The following is a 19,813-nucleotide window of genomic DNA, read 5'->3' as shown; positions in this document are numbered from 1 at the left end:
CAACAACTTAATATAAAGTCTCCTGAACGACGTTGAATCCCTAAAAAAAGGGTTACGAGCGAGTTGATTTCCGTGTTCCTAATGGCGAAATCGTGCCCCCAGCCGGCCTTTTGGGGTTTACCAGTGGAAGCCAGGCGTCATAGGTAACTCTCACCACTCTTTTAACGGGTAAATATTTTCAATTATCTACTCCAGTCAACTACGGGTACAAAAATAATCTCAAACGCCGCGACGACTTAATAACATCTACGCTCGTTTACTCAACTGAACATCGTAATGATTTCCTACGTCTCACTCCCGTGTCACGATGACCCGTTCGTGAGTCGTTCCCGAGCTACCATGAAGATTCATACCTAGATAGTGATCATTCAATCTTAATGGTGGCCAGAAATCGACAATGGAGCGAAAGTGGCGCCGCTCGATTTGTTGCAAGACTTTTGCAAATGATAGTACATATTTTAGGCAATAAAATGCTCCAACTTTATGATCCCCTTCTCTCCCGGCAAAGAGTTACTTTGAATATATAATGATTGTTGCGTGTTTCTGTGAATACGTTGTATCAAACATACTTGAGCTCACCAAAACTTCCAATGACCAAAGAACTCAAAACCAATCATTTACCTGTTGGCTTTCCACCTGATGACAACTATACTTCTTAATAAGTGCATTAATAGACCCGTATGGAAGTACATCTTCGCCATGACTTATTGAAAGCGCGAAAACCTCGGTCAGAAAATGAAAAACTTTTGGGCGTAAAAGTGTGCCATTTGGTGACTGTAACATGACCTCTTTTGGCCTGATGAGCTAATGTTTCCCAAGTGGAGTATTTGGTACATGGTTTTCATTAAGTGCCTATTATTATAGTTAGCCGAAAAAGTATATATTGCAGGCAGTAATTCGAAAATATTCTCAACAGAACTACCAAAGTTGCGGGTGACTGCGTGACGATTCAATGCTGGATAATCCGTGATTGTTTCCTAAAATTTTTTCAATGGTCCTTCTGCTTTTTAATAATCGTTACAGAATTCACCACGTTACGCCTCAAACCACTAAAAAAAGTATATTCTTTTTGCACCCGTGGATGATAACTCAAGCGCGAGGCGCAATTCTTTTTTTTTTGTTATTACGGTTGTTTGAATGCATGTGTGAGGTGGAAGATGAAAAGCGTAGCATCATGCGATGGTGGGAACGTGGAAGGGGATTTAATATGGGCTGGGAAAAGCGGAAAGCATGATGGCGCCTACAAAATCACCCATAATAACGCACTGCTGAACACCCTGCGTAAAGAATTTTGTAACTCGGCACGTACCTCGAGTTCGTAATGAACAAAGCGCCAGCTGCACGAAAATAAAAATGTATGCAGATAGAAAGGAGGTGAATAAAAAAATCTGAGATTCCAAGAAGTTATTTCTCTGACCTTTCACATTCTCCCTGATTCTGGTCGATATCGTGCTTCTTTGGATTCTCCAAATCGTTGTTTTCGACCTTCACGGCCAAAGGAAGCACAGGCGTTACGAGCTTTCTTGTGGTTTACTGCCGGATTTTGAAGGACTGATACTCGTTTTATCGCGGTTTGAAGGGCCATGAGGGTTGTCCAGGGTTCACGGCGTCATTTTTATTGCGTCTATATCCCGAATTCTGATTGCTAGTCCAACTTTGGTTATCTACTTGGTTCGTTGTATGGAAAGAAAATTACCTCCGTCCATTCTTCTACTTTTTCCGTCGTGCAATAAGTAAAAATAAATCTACTATAAAAACTTCGCTTTTCGTTGATAAATATTATTTTTTAAATATGGCGATGCGATCCCGTATTTTCAGATACCTGCGAAGTAATATTTCGATTTAACATTTTAACGTGGTGCAGTGGAGGATCCAGGATAGGGACAAGGGGGGTGGGCTAGTTGGGGGTCCGGGAGGTTACAAAATTTTTGAGAATTTCGAGGATTGCATTTGCCTCATTAATAATTTTTGCAAAGAATTTAGTTTTTAACTTAAACATTAATGTACTTATTAGTAATTTTATCTCATGCGAAGTTTCTTTTATATATTGCATCCTCGTATTTATTTGGTCCCGCGGCGCACCTACTTAGTTATGCGTGACCTTTTGGATTTTCGTGGCTCACCTTTCCTGAATGTATATTCGACATCTGAAAAAACTTATCATTTTATGTAGTTTAAAATGGATATGCTCGGCAGGGTGTGGGTTAATAAGAGGGAGGGAGGCTATAGACTCCCATAGCCTCTCTCAGGATCCGCTGCAAACTGACGTGGTGTATTGCTTGCATTGATCACAAAATCTGGGCCTTAAAATTTTAATTGCCCTCTTCGACATCTCTTATAGTTTTGAGTTCAGAGCAGTGTCGTTAGCCGGTCAAGGATTTCCCATTGCGTCGTTTCCGTACGGATTTAATAACGTTCCCGTCTTTTACCATCTATCGCGAGTCGAGAACTCATTAAGCTTCCACTCTGGGAATAAAAATAACAGATGCAAGATGATCTCGTCTTAGGAAAACTTGCGAAATGAATAGAAGACGCGCACATTCTCCCGAAAACTTTTTTTTTCGATAAAAATAGAAGGTTCTCTGATTAATCGCTTTTCTCTCATTCTCTCTCTCTCCGGAGAGAGACCGTAAAGCTATGACAATGCTTGAATTCTTCCTCGTTCTTATTTGCAGGTTCTCATGGTTGAAGATCTCGCTTCCGCACCTACTGAGAAGGTTGCGAGAAAACTACTCCTTCCTCTCCCTCTTTTTAATGTTTCCCCATTGTTCTTGGAGAGACGCCACATGTGCCCCCCCCTGCCGTTGAGAAAGGGTAAGGAATTTCGCTCAGAGAGGGTGGAAGCACACTTCTCCCCTCGGCTTATCGACCCCACATCCTTGATTGCAGCACATGCCTTTGACCTTCTGTTGTTCCCCTTTTTCGCCGCGGGTCGGCGTCGGAAAGGAAATCAGTCCGTTGGTCGGAAGGGTTTTCGGATGTTGTAGCGGGAAAAAAATAATGAAAACTCAGTGCCCGACGACGCAACGAGAGAGGAGCTCTGTCATAAATAACTAGGCATGTCATGTCACAATGCTGCACGGAGTAAAGTTTTCTCCATCTATTAAAATGATCGTAGAGATTTGTCGATCTCTGAATGGGATTAATTTTTTTATGGCTTGAGTATTCCCCGGGAACGTATTTTTCTTAGTTAAATGCCTGTTTCTAGACTACATTTTTTGACGGACTTAAACGCCACGATGCTAAGAGTACAATATTAATTTCTGAATGACATGCAAAATTATTTGCTCTTGGAATACCGCCAACGACATTTCGTATTGGTGGCTTAAAAGTAATTAATTTTATTTAAGATGAACTGGAGTTATAATCAGTTTTAAACCTCTGGAATCATTGGAGATAACTTTGCCTATATAGGCAAATAGTTATATAAGGCCTATGTAGGCCTTATATAACTATTTGGTCAACTTATCGATAAAATATGCGTAAAATAATTATACATGGAGAATAAATAGTCAGTACGTGACATAACTTCCTTTTAGGAGATTTTTTTTGCGTGATAATATTTAGAATCATATTTTTACGAGGACTAATGCCGTCAAAGGGAGTAATATGTCGCAATTATTGGAGGTAATTAGTTGTATTTTATGGCGTTGTATCTTGAAAATGGAAAAATTAAATTCCAAAATGCCGCAAAATTTGACTATCCCCTCACGAATTATTTTGGATCCAGACTCTGTATTCAGGACGTAGTTTTGTCCTAGCTTATATTTAAATAATACATTTTTGTTCGTATTAATATCTTCACGGCATTTTTTATTGCTTTGGGGCAGAAGAATTCGTATTCAGAAAATAATATCCTATTAAAAATTCTTGGTAAGCCGACGTGAATAGCATTATGTTCGGCAATAACGCGAAATTACCGTATTTTGTAATCGTGAGATAAGGTACCGATGTTACCCTTGGCACTATTCAGTTCTTTTTTGCGTCAAATTTCATGGGCCTAATGCGTGATTCAGGGCAGTTTAATGTTCCCGTCCGCCTCGGTGCTGTGGAGGATGCAGAAAGAATAATGTCTTGAAAGCATGCACCCGTCGACTTTTCTTCATCTCGTCCGCTTTGATGTTATTCCTTGATAAAATTTTATGCGCGTTATACCTCAAAATGGGAATTTAAAATCGAATTGCGTAAAGTAAAAGCTCATATTAAATTATTCCATTGATGCAGTAACGAGCCGACGTCCGCCACCGATTTATGATACTGTTAAATCTGTCTATCAATCACAGAGATGTCATGAATATGGACCGTGGAGATTGAGAGAAGAAATACGTAAGGGGGTTGTGGCCAAGGTCACAACAATATATATTTTCACTAATATAATTTATACTACCGTATGTGTTGAAGTTCATGCATTTCATCCATTTCCTTAAGTGCTATTTTTCCACGACGTAATGTAAGGGGTAATTAACGTTGCTAAAGGTCTTATGGACCACATTAAATGTGAGTGCAGTCCTAGTTTACGCCCGATCTTCAAGAAAGAGACAATGGAGTTTCAATGCCAGCACGTAAAACGAATTTTTTTCCGCGGCCTTTTCTAAGTTTTTTTTTTAATTCCCTAACGTAGAGCTCCTTGGGAATCCATTGATGAGGACGCCTGGAGATGCCACCTGGAATGTTGTGCGTCCAATTTTTTTTCTTTCTTCCTTTTTTTGCACTACTCGCCTAGGAAAAGTCTTCCCGCCGTGACCCACTATGCAATATATCGATTGGCCCCTCTCCCTACAGCTGCGGGCCCGAACCCTTCCTTATATGAAAAGGCGAGGTTGGTTGGCTGGTTGGTTGGTTGTGTGTACGGGAGGAGAAGGGGTGAAGTGAGTAAGGAGCGTTCCTCCTCCTCCTCTCTTATTTACCTTCGATTTTTCCGGACTGGGACGAGAGCCAAAGGGCGGTCGTTGGTCTTTTGCGTCCCTTCCGCTTTCCACGGCGCGTTCGCGTCGTCGCCGACACGCGTTCCACTCACGTCCGTCATTTGTCTGCGCGACGGCGGCGGCGTGAGGTCGACGCGTCCGGATGTTATACGCGACGCGTTTCGGTCATTGGTGACGGGCCTCCGTAGCTGTGACTCAAAGACACTCCTAAAGAGCAATGGTTCTCAAATTTAAATGAAGGACCTTCGCAGTTTCCACTTACAAGGGATTTTCACGCAAACCACACTAATGTGCGATATCATTTATCGCAGTTATTTGGAAAATTATCCAAGCAATTTTTCTGTTTTTTTACGATGCAATTTTTACCTCGTATTAGCACGTCCACGTCATCACTTGAAGAAAGACCTCACTTAAAACGACATTTTGGTGGATATTAAGAGACACAGTCAATTAAATCATTGCAATAACGAGTTAGTGATGATAATTTCACAATGCATACTAGAATTACGTGTGAAATCACTCAGGAAAGCCTTCTCTCTTGTTCTCGATACAAGGATTGTGTGTTCTAAAATTTTTTAAACATTTTCTGTCAAATTTAGACTCGTGTTAGAGATGTCACGTCCTCGACAATTATGAGGTTCGACAAGTTTCAATCCTTTTTTTACGGTATCGTTGATGCCCATTTTGTTTGCAACTGGTGAACGCCTGCATTGGCAGCACTAGATTAGTAGAGGCATCACTACATTAGCAGGAATAGGAATTTTGGGACTTTTATGATTTAGGATAACGTCTTAGTTTTACTAGTATCAAATTAAAAGAGATTCAATCATAAATTGGATGCATCATCCGTGTTACACCTTGTCACTCCGAAACTGTATGCATTCGTGGAAACAGGGTATTGAATGTCACTCTAATGTCTCAAAGAATATAGTTTCATTTTAATTCTCTCCAGCTTCACCTTGATGCCCCTAATTTTTATCGTTTTAATAGTTTCATCATACTAAGCATTTATATTCATTTGTGATATAATATGCAAAAGGAACACAAATTCAATAAAATTTTATACTGTCATATGATGTGTACAGCTCGAGACTTCGCACACTGAAGTTAGGCTGTTCTTTCATTAAATTTGGTATTCCTCACTCCAGTTCCTTCGCTGTCTCAATCGAGCTTCCTTTCAGATCATTTACACCTCCTCTCTCATTGCCTTCATTTTCTCCCGCTATCGCATTCCCTCGCCATTCCATTCCAGGCATCAACTAATCTTCCTCAAGCTCTTGCTTTATTCCAACATTCCCATTTCATTAAGGGTCTAGGATGAGCTGCTGCATTATTGCGCTCTTCTTAAATGCCATCACCACTTAACCTTCTTATCGCTATCACCAGTAATTTTCCTTCAGAAAATCATCTTCTGTCGAGGGATCCTTCCTAATTATCCTTGGCAATACATTTGTTTTTATCTTACACGCTGATAGAGATACCAGTTTTTTTCAATTTCTGCCACTTCTTCTTCCGGCCACCCTTTGTAAATCCGCTGATAATTACATTTTTTAAATATTTGGAATGTTTTGGCATCGGCATAATTGGTATGTGATACGTTGCATTCTCGGAATATCCTGACGTTGACATTTCCAAATTTGACATTTTGATGAGACAGCGAGGCCTTCATTCCCTTAGTTTTTATGCTCTAGCAATTGGATACCTCTCTGAATCATCTCTTTGCATCTTTGAAGTTGGATATTTCGATGACTTTCTTTTCGTTCCGGGATAAAATTGGGAATTTGGCATATATTTGCAAATTACGACCGCGTGGAAGGAAGGAAAATCGCTGAAGGCTGAAATTTTGGCAAACATTTATTGAATCTTTCGGTGAATACTCTCACTCTTTTAAGCGTTTAGAAAAAAATATAAATAGGAGAATTTTCATTCGAACTGATATGCCATACTTATTAACGAACAAATAATCATACTCGTCGCGAAGGAATTCAGTGGGGATTAGAGGTATGGCGACCCTCCCCTCGAGTTCATGGGAGAATTGAAAATGACAATTATAATCCTGGGTTTTTCAACACAAGTTTTCATTTCACCAGTTAAATTTTAAGCGTGTACATTTTAAGTATACATATAATTAAAACAAAAGAAAATTTTCAAAAATACTGTTTTGTTGAAAGTATTTACGTATCACCCAGGCACCCGAAAAATTAGAAAATGAAACCTGCCCTCCTTTTCAGAAGTATCAAATGTACCTTTAAATCCGCTCTTCTATAGACTATTTTTATTAATGAGATAATCTACCCTAGGGTATACCATCACTTGAGTAAACATTTAAGTCGAAACATAAATAAATAATTATTTTTCGGATTGAATTCAAATATCCTGAGGATCTAATAATGAATCGAGCAAATTTGACACTAAAGTTAATTTTAATCGATAAATGAAGCTTTAGCAATGATTTCCATTGCTTACTCAGGCTCTTCCAGAATTAAGTGCCCACAAAATTGTATATTTCCATTTTATGTAGTATTGCGTATTACTTCGTTCAGAATTTTCGAAAAAAATCTGACCTTAATGGAAATATGAACCAATTGGTCTTGGTTATCTCTTATCAGAATAATGGATTAAGGGTCAATAATATTCCATATTTTATTCATCAATATCCAATTAATATTTTTTCAATATTATTTATTCTATTTTAAGACAACTAAAGGCGCATACGGGTCCATTTCGAGAAAAAGCTATTTCTTGGGGACTTAAAATACATTTAGATCATTATTTACAAACCAAGCATCACTATAAAGGTTGTATGTTCGATTGTATTATGAATGGAGCCATGATTCGAAGAAGTAACAGTGCTGAGAAAACTCTTCCCTCTGGTAAGACTGTTGCAACATTTTACCCTGGGGTGAGATAATGACGATGAATTCCCTCAGTCCCCTCCCTCCCTTACCCCGATGCCGTTGATTTAAGAAGGAACTGAATTAAAAATGAGTTTTTAAGGCAAACTTTGGAGGTAGTTGACGGTAAGATAATTTGAAATTAGGTAACGTACGCTCAGACGAAAAAAATGAAGAGGTTTTCATTGAACGGACTCCAACTAACTGTAGTTGTGAAATGTCTTTCCCTGGGATGTAAGGGAAGTTGTGAAAGAAAATCGAAGTGAAAAGTGAACTGTAGATACTCATTTTCGATTATTTAAGGTGAATTCTTTTTTATTCTCTAGACGAGGGCAAAACGAAAATTTAGATGATGGTGAGGCATTGAATTGATGGCGGGAAAGGAACACGCCTGGATACCAGCGTCATTTTTAACATCAAGGTGGTAGAGTTTTGAAGGAATTTTCCAGAAAATTTACGAAACCATGAATGGATATTTTTCCTTCTCAGGTTTTTCTCTCCCCAGCGTGGTTCTCTGATGTCAGAAATCACTACACCACCTCCCCCCGCTTGTTTAGTCAATCTCCTTCAACTTTCGAAAACTAGAGCCCCTAATCATGAATCAGTTGAAATGTTATTTTTGCAAAAAATAATTTTAACTAGGATGGACTAAAAGTAGTTATAATGCTGTCCCACCGATGAAAAGATAATCAAATAGACTTCTTAATATTTTAATTAGAGTTTAGACTGCACTGTCTCAATTGCCGTATTCGAAATATTTTCACGAATAGATATTAATTTTTTACGAATAATATTCACCTGAACACCCGTTTCGTTGGGATAAATTGCATCTCAATATATGCTATTAAGGACCAACATCTTTAAGTATTTTGCCATTATCAGTTTTTTATTCATTATGCGTTGATTAATTCTTTAACCTCGTGAATTTAGGAAAATTCATCTTAAGGTGGAAAATTAAAAACAACCATGATGAAGGTCTTGAAAAACTCACCCAAGAGGGATTCGACTTCGCAATATTTAGGTTTGATACCTAGCCTAAGAAAGACTCGACCCCGCCACCAAAGAGGACGGCATTGCAGTGAATTAAATTGCATTATCCATTAAGAAAAATCACATCCTTTTTAGAAACATAATGAAAAAAAGGTTCTTGAATTTCATTCGTCGATTAAATGAAAATCTTATATTTTTTCCATTTATAAGAATTGTCACTTATTCTTCTCAACGTCAAGCACATACATTTATCATTTATTTTTCTGGACGTTTGTTAAAGGTATTGAATAGTTGAATACAATCGGCTAACCCCATATAAATTACAGTAATAATTTGATTTAGTTATCACGCCAGGAGCTAAAGACTCATCACCGCCCCCAGCGAGGCCGGCATCACATTAAATTACATCGTCCATTAGAGGAAATCATATTCTCCATTTCAGAAAAATGATGAAAGAAACTTCTTGTATTCCAGTTTCCTTGAAAATATGAAAGTATTATTTTTTTCGTGTTTACTTCTGTTACTGCTATCATTTGAAACCGGGGATTCTAGCTCTCTAGAAAGGACTGAAATAATAGATGTAGGAACGCATTCGAGAAAGGAACGGAGAGAGAGAGAGAGAGGACTGCATTGCAGCCAAAGTCAGCCATCCGAGGGGGAATTTCAAGAAATGTTCTCGTGAAAATTAGGAAAATCTTGGGAGTGGAATTTTCGCTCCACGGCCTCCCTCTTTGTCTCTTTCCTTCGCCCGGCGAGCGGTTGGACGGATGTCGTGGCGGGGGGTCTCCTCTCGAAAAAGAAAAGAGGAGAGTTCCTTCCTTCCCTCCTTGAAGGGCTCCTCTCACACGCGCTCCTTATTTCCACCCTCTCCCCCGTCTTCTTGCCATCTCTTTTGTTCCATTCAAAGTGGATCGCAGAAGGAGTGTGTCGTCGTCTGGTGTGAGGAGGAGGTAGAAGGAGAAGGAGGGATCTTGTGGAGTTAGTTTTTCTTTTTTTTTCTTCTCTCTCTTCGCCGCTGCGAACGCTCATTTCCTCTCCTCCTTCTCTTGCCCCCCACACCGCTATACTGTATACACGCCTCCAGGTCCGACGGCCGCTTATGGCCCGCCTGTATGAATAATTCTCATTTTCCTCTTCGCGTCTCCTAACTCTTGAGAGGGATGGAGGTGGAGAGAGGTGTGGGGACCTTTCCCATTCCTTCGCCAGCTCTCTAACCCACACATAGACACACACACATCTTCTTTCCCTGCGGGAATTCCTTCTCCCTCTTCTTCCTTACGCCTTTACGGGATAGAATCGATATTGGGGAACACGTTAAGCATCCCTCCCTTCCTTCTTTCCTCAAGGGAGGTGTATATTACGATCAAAGATTGGAACAACAAGAGAGAACAAATCGAGCTCGCAGTTTTTATATACAGGCGTCTAATGTGAAGGCTGGAACAGATATTTAAGAATTGTGTGTAAATTCGAATTTATCTCGGTTCAATTATCAGAGTGAAACGTTTTTATTTCGGAACTCGGAGAGGAAGTCGTGGAATTATTTAATCCCGCCAGTTTTCGTGTGATACTACGTGGCGAGTGGTTTAATGGTTGGAACGCGTTATACACCCTTCCTCATGGGAGGTTTATATTACGATCAAAAACTGGAACAACAAGCGAGATCAAATCGAGCTCGCATTTTTTTACGGGTGTCTGATGTTAAAGCTTTTACAGATATTTGGTAATTTTTAGCAGGTATTATTTTCTCTCGGTTCAGTTATCGGAGTGGAACATTTTTATTTCGTAGCTCGGTGAGGTAGTCTCGGAAACTTATTTAATCCCGCAAGTTTTACGAGTATGATGCTCCGTGGCGCGCATTTAATGGTTGGAACGGTTTAAGCATCCTTCCCTTCCTTTCCTCCTCACAGGAGGTGATTATTACGATCAAAAATTGGAACAACAAGAGAGAAGAAATCCAACTCGCAGTTTCTTTTACAGGTGTCTGATGCCAAAGCTGGAACAGATGTTTGAGAATTGCTTGCAAATATTATTTTCTCTCGGTTCAATTATCCGAGTGAAACATTTTTAGTTCGGAAATCGGTGAGAAAGACGTGGAAAAATATTTAATCCCGCCAGTTTTCGGGTTTGATGTTCCGTGACGGGTGTTTAAAAAAAATAGCCTTCAGCGTACTTCGCATGATCCTTTGAATTAATAAAGTGGTAGCATAGAATAACAGCTTATAGTGCGGTGGTTGTATAAAGTTTTATGGAAATACATTGGCCATCCTTTGAATTTTCTTCAGACACTCGATTATTAATCTCGCGCGCCACTGTCACTGTTTTCATATGGACTACTTATATTCGCACCTGATGGATTTATGACATTAAGAGTTCATCAGATATTTTTCATACATCCCCTTCAAAGATATTGATGCAAAGGATCAGAACAGGCAGTTATATTAGCATACATTTTTTCCACTGCGAATGCTCTTCTTCCGTAATGAAATCAAATCGATATTGGGGGGTCACGACAGGAATTCTTTCCTCAAGGAGGTCTGTATAATGTGATGAGGGAGGAAATTGAAGTAAAGTATTTAAGTAACGATCATTTTTTCAACGTTTTTTTTGTAATATGTATATTGAAAGGAAATAATTTATGACTTGTTAAGTGCTTTTTGTTTTCTGAAATTGACAGTAACTTTTTAAATGTACAACACTCATAAATTTTCTTTCAATTTCTACAGATTTTCTGCTGCATCTGCCTATGTCAGAGATTGGCATGGATACTAAATTTATTCATTAGGGAATCATGTATAAAATGAGCTTCGATATTTATTCAATTGCGATGACATGCATGTTTGAAGTATCTAGGAGATCGTTACAAATGGACTCGTTTATTTGGCGAAGTATGGTTTATTAGACCTAATAAAAAATTAAATTTAATCAAGTTATTTTTAGACTACTTAAATAATTTTTGCGACAATTAACACATTTATAAGAGTTGGAACTTTAAAACCCTATTACAATTTTCCGCGTCCTATTGATCTTTGGTCGGATTTTGCAACTGAAGGATATGTAAAAAAATACAATGGATAAATGATCCTCACCATAAACTGGTGTTGACGAAAAAATTAGAACATGTCTCAAGGATACTGTGAGAATTAGATCGTCAATTATTACGTGACTGACACTTTTTTGGTGTCAAAGGAAATTAGGAAATTTATGCAAATAGGGTTGATCTGCGATTTTTTCTTTCAAGGAGGATATCGTATGATTAAGAAATAAAATCGTATCCTTCACGCCATAATGTGTATTAGCAGAACAAATAAAGGCTGAATGAAGAATTAGATTAATCTTATTATAAACAGGTGTTGAAAGTTGAAATGGATTGTATAAGTGAGGAGTATAATCGGTTGTTTCACGAGCAAATTATTCGGGGGGGAAAAAGTTCTTTGGCTCGGAACTTGATGAGAAAATTATGCTAAGAGGTTTGGTCACGCGATTTTGGGTATCATGTGGCATATCAAATGAGTCAGAAATAGTATGCTTATCAGTATTCTTAATATATAAATATGATTTTGATTTGATCAGGCTGAAATGGATTTGAATGGGTCACCGAAAGAATATATCTCTGATATCCCGTTTTTTGCTATTATTATCTCACGGTAATTTTTTATCGGCATTATCAAAGACACCTACCTGCGTTTTTTTGGTTTAAAAATTGTAATTTTATAAGATTTTTTTTTAAATTTGGAGCATGACTAATTAATTGATGAAAGCGGGTGAAGATCGGTATACATTAACCCGTTATTTCCTCCTCACGCGAGAATTTCCTTACTGTTGCGCTTTAAGATATTAAATCGATAATGGGAAACACGTGAGATATCTTTATCATCCATGAGTGAGCGTTGCACGGTGTAAGGTTTATAGGAATATGCTATGAAAAATAAACCTTACTAATAATTGATGTTGAGGGTGTCCACGATGAATTTTGACGCGAAATTTTATGAATGATGAATTGAAAGGCTTCATTCACTCTCAGATTATTTGAGAGAGATATTTTTTGTCATTATCTTTAAGAAACAAAATGGGAAGAGGTCCGAAAAAATCATTTTGAGTTCGGCAAAATTTTGAGTGTCGTACGGCATAAAAGACGAGGATAATCCCATTCAGTATTATTATTATGTTGCAAGTAAGTATTATGCTGCTTGAATAATATCTAGTCTCATTTTAGGCTGATCAAACTTCCAGAGTGTGACTAATGTACTGTTTGGTCATTATTTGTCAAATTTTCCATAAAATATAAATGCAAACTTGAGTTTATCGATCCGTTTTCTTAATTTTTTTCTTCTTTCAGGATTTTACAATAAAAATAACCATGATCACATGCATTTTATTAGAATATGCATTTGTCTGACTTACACGAGGATAATATCTAAATAAGGATCCAGAAGGTCGGTTATTAAAATCACGGTAATTTTATCAAAATTCCATAGTTACATTAATGTATCGTACTTTTGCCTCGTACTACTCATTGGATCACGTTCTGCACAAAGTGAGGAAATTCGTCGCTTGGTGTTGCCTTTACACTCAGCATACATCAAAGCCACGTATCCATAGTTTCCTAATAAAACTTCTTTTAAGCCTACATTTTTGCCCGCCAAATTTCAATGTCAGTGTTATCCCAAAGCATTCAATTCCCGCGTGTTCCTTCCTCCGACCTTTTATTTTATTAAGAAACAACCTACAGTTAAAAAAGCAATAATACGTATAACCAAAGCAATTACGTGTGTGACCATAAAATAAAACCGGCTATTTAATATGGTAACAGCGCCGGAAAGCCATCTTTGAAAAGTGTCAGAGACAGGTTCCTGTGGTTGCCCCTGTTTACGTAATCATTTCAATTTCGATTGATTTGATTCGCTTTTAGATTTTATTTTTTTGTAATTCAGCCCTCATTTTCTTTTGCGGTTACTCCATTCAGCGAAATCCGTCTGGTTTAGTCAGTCGTTGAAACAAATTAAGTATGGTTGGTTTCACTGGTGGGCAATTAAATAGAGTGGTATTATCCTTTCATTCGGCACGCCTGCTGTAAAAGTGCTAACTTGCAAAAAACAGTTTTTTGTGGCCGTTAGCCATTAAAAGTAAATTGCCACTGAATAGCCTGTAAACGGTAATATAGCGTAAATAGTGTAGGCCTTTAAATACCTGTTTTGCTGGCTCTAAGTAAACTCTCACCCGCTGAAATAACTGTCGAATTGAAATGGATAAGATAATCGAAATTTAAAGTCCTTCGATAGAGTAATGTGTGTACACATTCATTTTACACATTGACCTTGATTTTGCACCACTCGTATGGGTGACTTGGCGAATGCATCTAACTAGCAGTTATTCTTAAAAGATTAATGCTTTTTAGGGCTCAGGAGACAGTTTCATCGTAAATTTAATGAAACTGATTATTTCACGCCAGGAAGTCGACGTTTATTTACGCTAACGCTTCACTTGACAGCCCAAAGCTGTTGACTCAACCCAGTCGAGCACGTTTTAAGAATAGGGTGGTTTCCTATTATTTTTTTATTGCCTTAATCGAAAGATTATTACTCCTGGAGTACGTATTTCACGCTTTTAGATTTTTAAATGACAATATCTATTTTTCGCGATTAAATGAAAAGTGAAAATTTTCAAGCGCGCGAAAACGCGACGCTCAAGTATGAATGCCGGGAAATATCTCCGTACGTCGTATTTCTGGTTCCCCCTACCGCCCGGTGAGGTGACCTTGAGGCGAGGCTTAGCGCTGATACGTCGCAGGCTGCCAGCGGGTAGCTGAGTGCCTTGCTGAATGGTAGCGCTTGGCTTAAAAAAGGTTTATTAATACCTTATCAAACGAAGAAAACTTTCCGACCTTAGCCAGTTTTAGTAGGTGATTATTAAGACATGTTTCCCTGAGCTCTGTGCCTCATGCATGCATTGGTAACCTCAGACGATGTATAACTCCTATCTTCTCGTATAGAAACTAGGTCCCTGTGACGTCACGTGGAGTGGCATCGCATGGGCGCCAATCTGGCCTTTTTCAAATGAGGATAAAATTTGACCCTTGCCATTCGTCTAAACCGGTATTTCAAAAACCAAATAATTTGTGTATTATGAATACACTAATGGTGGGTAACGAATCGCAATCAATGCCTTTCGTTTTCTTTGATGAAGGAAACTACCCTATTAAGCACATAATCTTACCAAAATGTAATGACTATAATATTGTTCATAGAGAATCAAAAAAAGTAAATTAAACAAGAAAATTAAGTTAGGGTCCAAAACCACATCCGGTGGGAAACCCGAAAATATTCCTTCAAATTTAAAGAAATTTCAATTTTTGCTCTTATTTTCGGCCGCCGCTGGTATTTGAGGGAAATATAAGGTCATTTTCTCATACCCATTTGCGGCGATCATGGTAGCCGGTGCTTTTAAATGACGTGAAAAATAACAGCGACAGCTATTATTTACCTTATCAAACGGTCAATCCCGCTGTTATTGGGCTCATCATTTCCATGCCAACGATTTCAAGTATCAAGTATTCAAAATAACGGTAGCAACACAGTGCATGTAACGTGCCATTGCGATCTAACTTTTCTAACTAATCAGGCATTTTGAAAACGAGTTTAGGGACAGTAAACGTGACCGTCACAGATGATGGGAAAAGTGATGGCAATCCCTATAAGTTGCTGCTATCCCTGAAAATGATGGCGTCCGATAGCAGTCATTTTAGATATCATTATCGTTATCCTTAAACTTGGCCGAGCGAAGAGGAGGCTGTCTGGAAAAGATTGGGTTCGCGTGTACCCTGGAATGAGGAGAAGTAGGGCGGATGAAGTCGACAGATGGAGCGGAAAAACTGATTATGTCGTGAAAAATCAATGAGACAACTCGTGGAGAAACTGCCCATCTTCATTTGATCTATGAAATTGAATTTAGCCGTTCACCCCAAATTTACAGAGACATACGTCCCGAAATGGGATAAACTTGAGATCCAACAAAAAACATCAGGAAAGCTGGAGTAATTACAAGATTATCCGTAAAAAAATCTTAATTACAAATTACGTTTCATCGACATAATTTCATGGTAATTTATGCATCAACTACCGTCTCTTTTAGTTTGTTTATTTTCATTTTACATATATGGATTTTAAAAAATCCTTACTTTAACTGCAAATATAGAAAACGGGATTTATCAGAGCTATTGGATGACCAGAGGTGAAAGTAAAAACAGAAAATAAGAGTGTTCGTTTTGAATTAGTGGGGCAGGTGAAGTTAATCCTTTCGAGTTAAAATTAAAAAAAACTTTTTTTTTAATAGATGTATATATCAGATGAGGAAACTAAATACTATTTCAATGAGTTATTTATTACGTTTGCTACGGTGATATGTTGGATCCCGCGTTCGGTTCCTTTGCACACCCACAAACAAAAATCCTCACATTTTTTGGGTGGCCCATATAAAATAACTCTGCCTGTAACGCTACCCTAGATGTGTAAAGATACACCAGTTACATATGATCTTGTTCTTTCCCAGCGTATGAAGCTGGTGAAGTCTTCTCGGATTTCCAACGGGTGATTTGATTGTCGGCCGACGTTTCGATGGCCGCATCTGCCATCATCGTCAGGGCATAAAGACGATAACGCTGAGGCAGCAATCGAAACGTCGGCCTACATTCAACTCACCCGGTGGAAATCCGAGAACACTCCACCATAAACTTGTGACAAACTCTGGGTCACTGACTTGGGTGAAACTATACCCTCACCTATCCAAACATACCTTTCGGTTTCTATCACTGAGTGAGTTGTGGATTAATGCTATAAAATACTGCAATTGAGAGACGTGGCGGGAGAAATAGTGGTGGACAAATGCAATATCGACACCGAAGGTGTGTCCAGATACTCATGAATCGCCCTCCCGAAATCCGGAATTGGGGACGAGATAATTCATTTCGGCCCGGATCGCGTCACGCAATCGCGTGCCGGCTAGAAGCATTTCCTTGAGGGTTATTCCACCAAAGCCACCGTAGGGGAGGTTGTTGCTATAAGGAAAACACGATAGGTTTGGGAGTAAGAGCTAGAAATTCTCTTTTTGCGAACTAAGGGGCGATAACGTTATCCCCCGAGTGTATCTTAAGGAAAAATGGAATAGGAATCTCGAAAGAACTGGCTGGTAAATTGCATAAACAAAGGATTAATAGAGAGCGGGTGACGTCACTACTTTAGTGACATACCTCGAGCACAGAATAGAGACATACGGAATCAGAATGGTCACTTCTAGCGGTCCCTTTGATGCTTCTGTGGCCGTCCGTCCCTCTAGCGGAAACCTGAAGAAATAACGCTGCCATCTTCCCAGATAGTTCACTGCAGTGAATTAGTCAAAGATACGGGTTGAAAGGCACAGTTGGAAGCCAAAAAAAACTTTTTTCGATCGGTACTGTACAAATATAATGTTGTTAATACGCGTTAGGACACTGTAGCTTTTATATTCTCACAACTTTCTAATGACAATGTATAATTACGTATTTTTAACGTATAATTACGTATACGTATTTTTCACGGTTCTAATTAGAAACCAGGTACCTTGGGAAACATTTTATATCTTCGCTCTTAACAGCAACATTCCGTAGGTCTCTATTCTGTGCCTCGAGCGTCTCGGTGGTAACGTGGGTGTTGTGTCACGTGACTTCCGTACGATAAGCGAAATGGTGCACTATTGCTGAGCATTTGGGTGTCAAGAAAATTCATTCATAGGAAGCTCAGTGACCTCCCAACGGTGAATAAAGTTAAACCTTAGCTACACGCGCCCACGAGGATAGCGCCAGTGCACGCTTACGGCTTTTTTACCGCACTATAATATTTTTGGTTTCCTAAACATACATTAAAATTTTTAGAGTATTTAACGCATTTGGATAACTTCTAATAATTAAAAGCACTTTAAATGTTTTTCTCTTTCATTTATAAACAAAAATAAAGCATATCAACATGCAAATTTCTTGATAATTACTTGAATAATTTTTATTAAGGAATTGCAGACGGTAGTGTTCTTGGTCGAAGAAAAAGTACAGAAAGAGAATACCAAAGTATGCCACCAGTGATCTATGCGCAGTAAAAGCGCTATTTCGAATTTTCGAAAAATACGGCAAAATCCCCGCTACGTTACTAAGGGTTAAAAATATTTCAATTTATTGCATTTCATTTTTATACGTGCTAAATGTTTCCTCCAGGGCTCATTGATGTGCAAATTTCTCGTCACGTGATGCCTATGATGGGTACACGTGTTTACTGAAGAGGATGCCAGCTACCTGCCCTCTTATAAGCCAATTATTTCAGAATTTTTGAGTAGGTAGTTCTGGCATTAACTAGTCCGAATGATATCCGAAAACGAGAATTCTATCCGCGAAAGCGATGCACTGAGTTGGAGTTGTCCTTCCGAATACAACTCTTTTATTTATTGGCAGGTACCTAGAATTTATTCCATGAGTTTCAATATCAATTTGCAATTTCGTCGACAGTCTTGTGTTGGCGTGCACTAATTAGTTATTAACATTATTAATTAGGGATTTGAACAATAGAAATAAGTGGGGATCGCGCGGCATATTTCCGTCTAAAAGTATTTTATACGATGGCCACTGGTTCTTAATTTTACCATCCATCGGAGTGTAATGTTCACTTTTTTTTACCTTACTCGCTACTTTTTTTCCTCTCTTTACTCACGTTTTTTACACACACGTTTAAGAAATTCCAGCCTCTGGCTAAGGGTCATCGATAGCACTCACCTGAAAAATGAAAAAAATAAATAAATTATAAAATTATTCAGGACAATATTATTTATAAATAATGATTAATTTACTGCGTGGATGACGTAAGAAAACGCCAAGTAATTATTAAAAAAAAAACGGTTTAATGGTGCATTTGCTGAAAACATCGTACATGTATTTAGCAGTGATTTGAAAACATTGAATTATCTACAAATACCTTTAGGGGTTTTGAAATGTATAAATATTTTAAATATTTTTTTCTTGGAAAACAAATCCATTTTACTTTTTTTCTAGAATAAAATTTAATAATGTTAGTATTTCATGCGATCATAAGATGGGCCTCTCCAAGCGTTCACAACTATGGCGAGATTTGCTCTTTACACACAGGCCCAGAATGATTCACTGAAGACCAAACCAACTCTTTAATGAAAATGAAAATCAAAAAGCAGTGAAATCGCTGAGCGACAACCGAAAAACAAATTTTTCTTAAATGGAAATGAGTTGCACCTACGTTTGGAAATGGAATCCAGGGTATATCGTACCTCATGTCGCAACGGTAACCCTCGGCGACATCAACAGTCTAGGTTACCTACAAGCGCTAGGCTTGGATTGCTTGAGCAATATTGAGAATAGATATCTTTCGGAGCGACACGGAGAACATCATAGTAGTCACTATATTTCCAGGTCCGGCAGAATGAATTAGGAGAGATATTTTGAAGAATGGATAGCTATGGGAATTCGTATTTTCCACTAACAATAAAGGACTTTAATAAATACTAGGTGGAACTTCTTTCGAGCATTTCAGTATTATTTTTTAACGTATGGTTTCCTAGCACCCACTTTCACACGCCTATCGAGGTAGTATGTAGGTGTAATTGAGTATTTTAGCTTCGTAGGATATGAGTGTGGTTACAAGTACATAGTTTTTACCTCCTCTCGATGCAATTGAAATACATGTTTATTCTGATTAAATATTTTCATCTCACTTCAACTTTTAGTTGCTTGAGGACGAAATGTTTTACATGATTTTATATGCTGGGGAAATTCTTAATATTCCGGTCATCTCCGTTCAAATGCAAGATTCTTGTTTTCTATTACGAGAAAAATAGACGGCTGTATGTGATCACTTTTCCTTCATATGTTTTTTCGCCCCTTTACATTAATAGTGCCCTTCAGTACCTATTAAGTAATGTATTCGTGAAAACATTTATTCCGATTGCCCATTTATATTCGTA

General features: G+C 38.3%; 1 protein-coding gene and 1 long non-coding RNA gene across 2 annotated transcripts in view; one reads left to right on the top strand and one right to left on the bottom strand.

The window, feature by feature from the left end:
- The window catches only part of LOC124158672 (proton-coupled amino acid transporter-like protein pathetic), a 119,943-nt gene that overhangs the window by 44,820 nt on the left and 55,310 nt on the right, over window positions 1-19,813 (bottom strand). The gene's annotated exons all lie outside the window — the stretch shown is intronic.
- The window catches only part of LOC124158674, a 73,012-nt gene that overhangs the window by 52,333 nt on the left and 866 nt on the right, over window positions 1-19,813 (top strand). The window lies entirely within an intron of this gene.

This window comes from Ischnura elegans, chromosome 5 (genome assembly GCF_921293095.1).
Source record: "Ischnura elegans chromosome 5, ioIscEleg1.1, whole genome shotgun sequence".
Classification (NCBI taxonomy): Eukaryota; Metazoa; Arthropoda; class Insecta; order Odonata; family Coenagrionidae; genus Ischnura; species Ischnura elegans.
The sequence above is the reverse complement of the archived record's forward strand: the minus strand, read 5'-3'. Positions and strand labels throughout refer to the sequence as shown.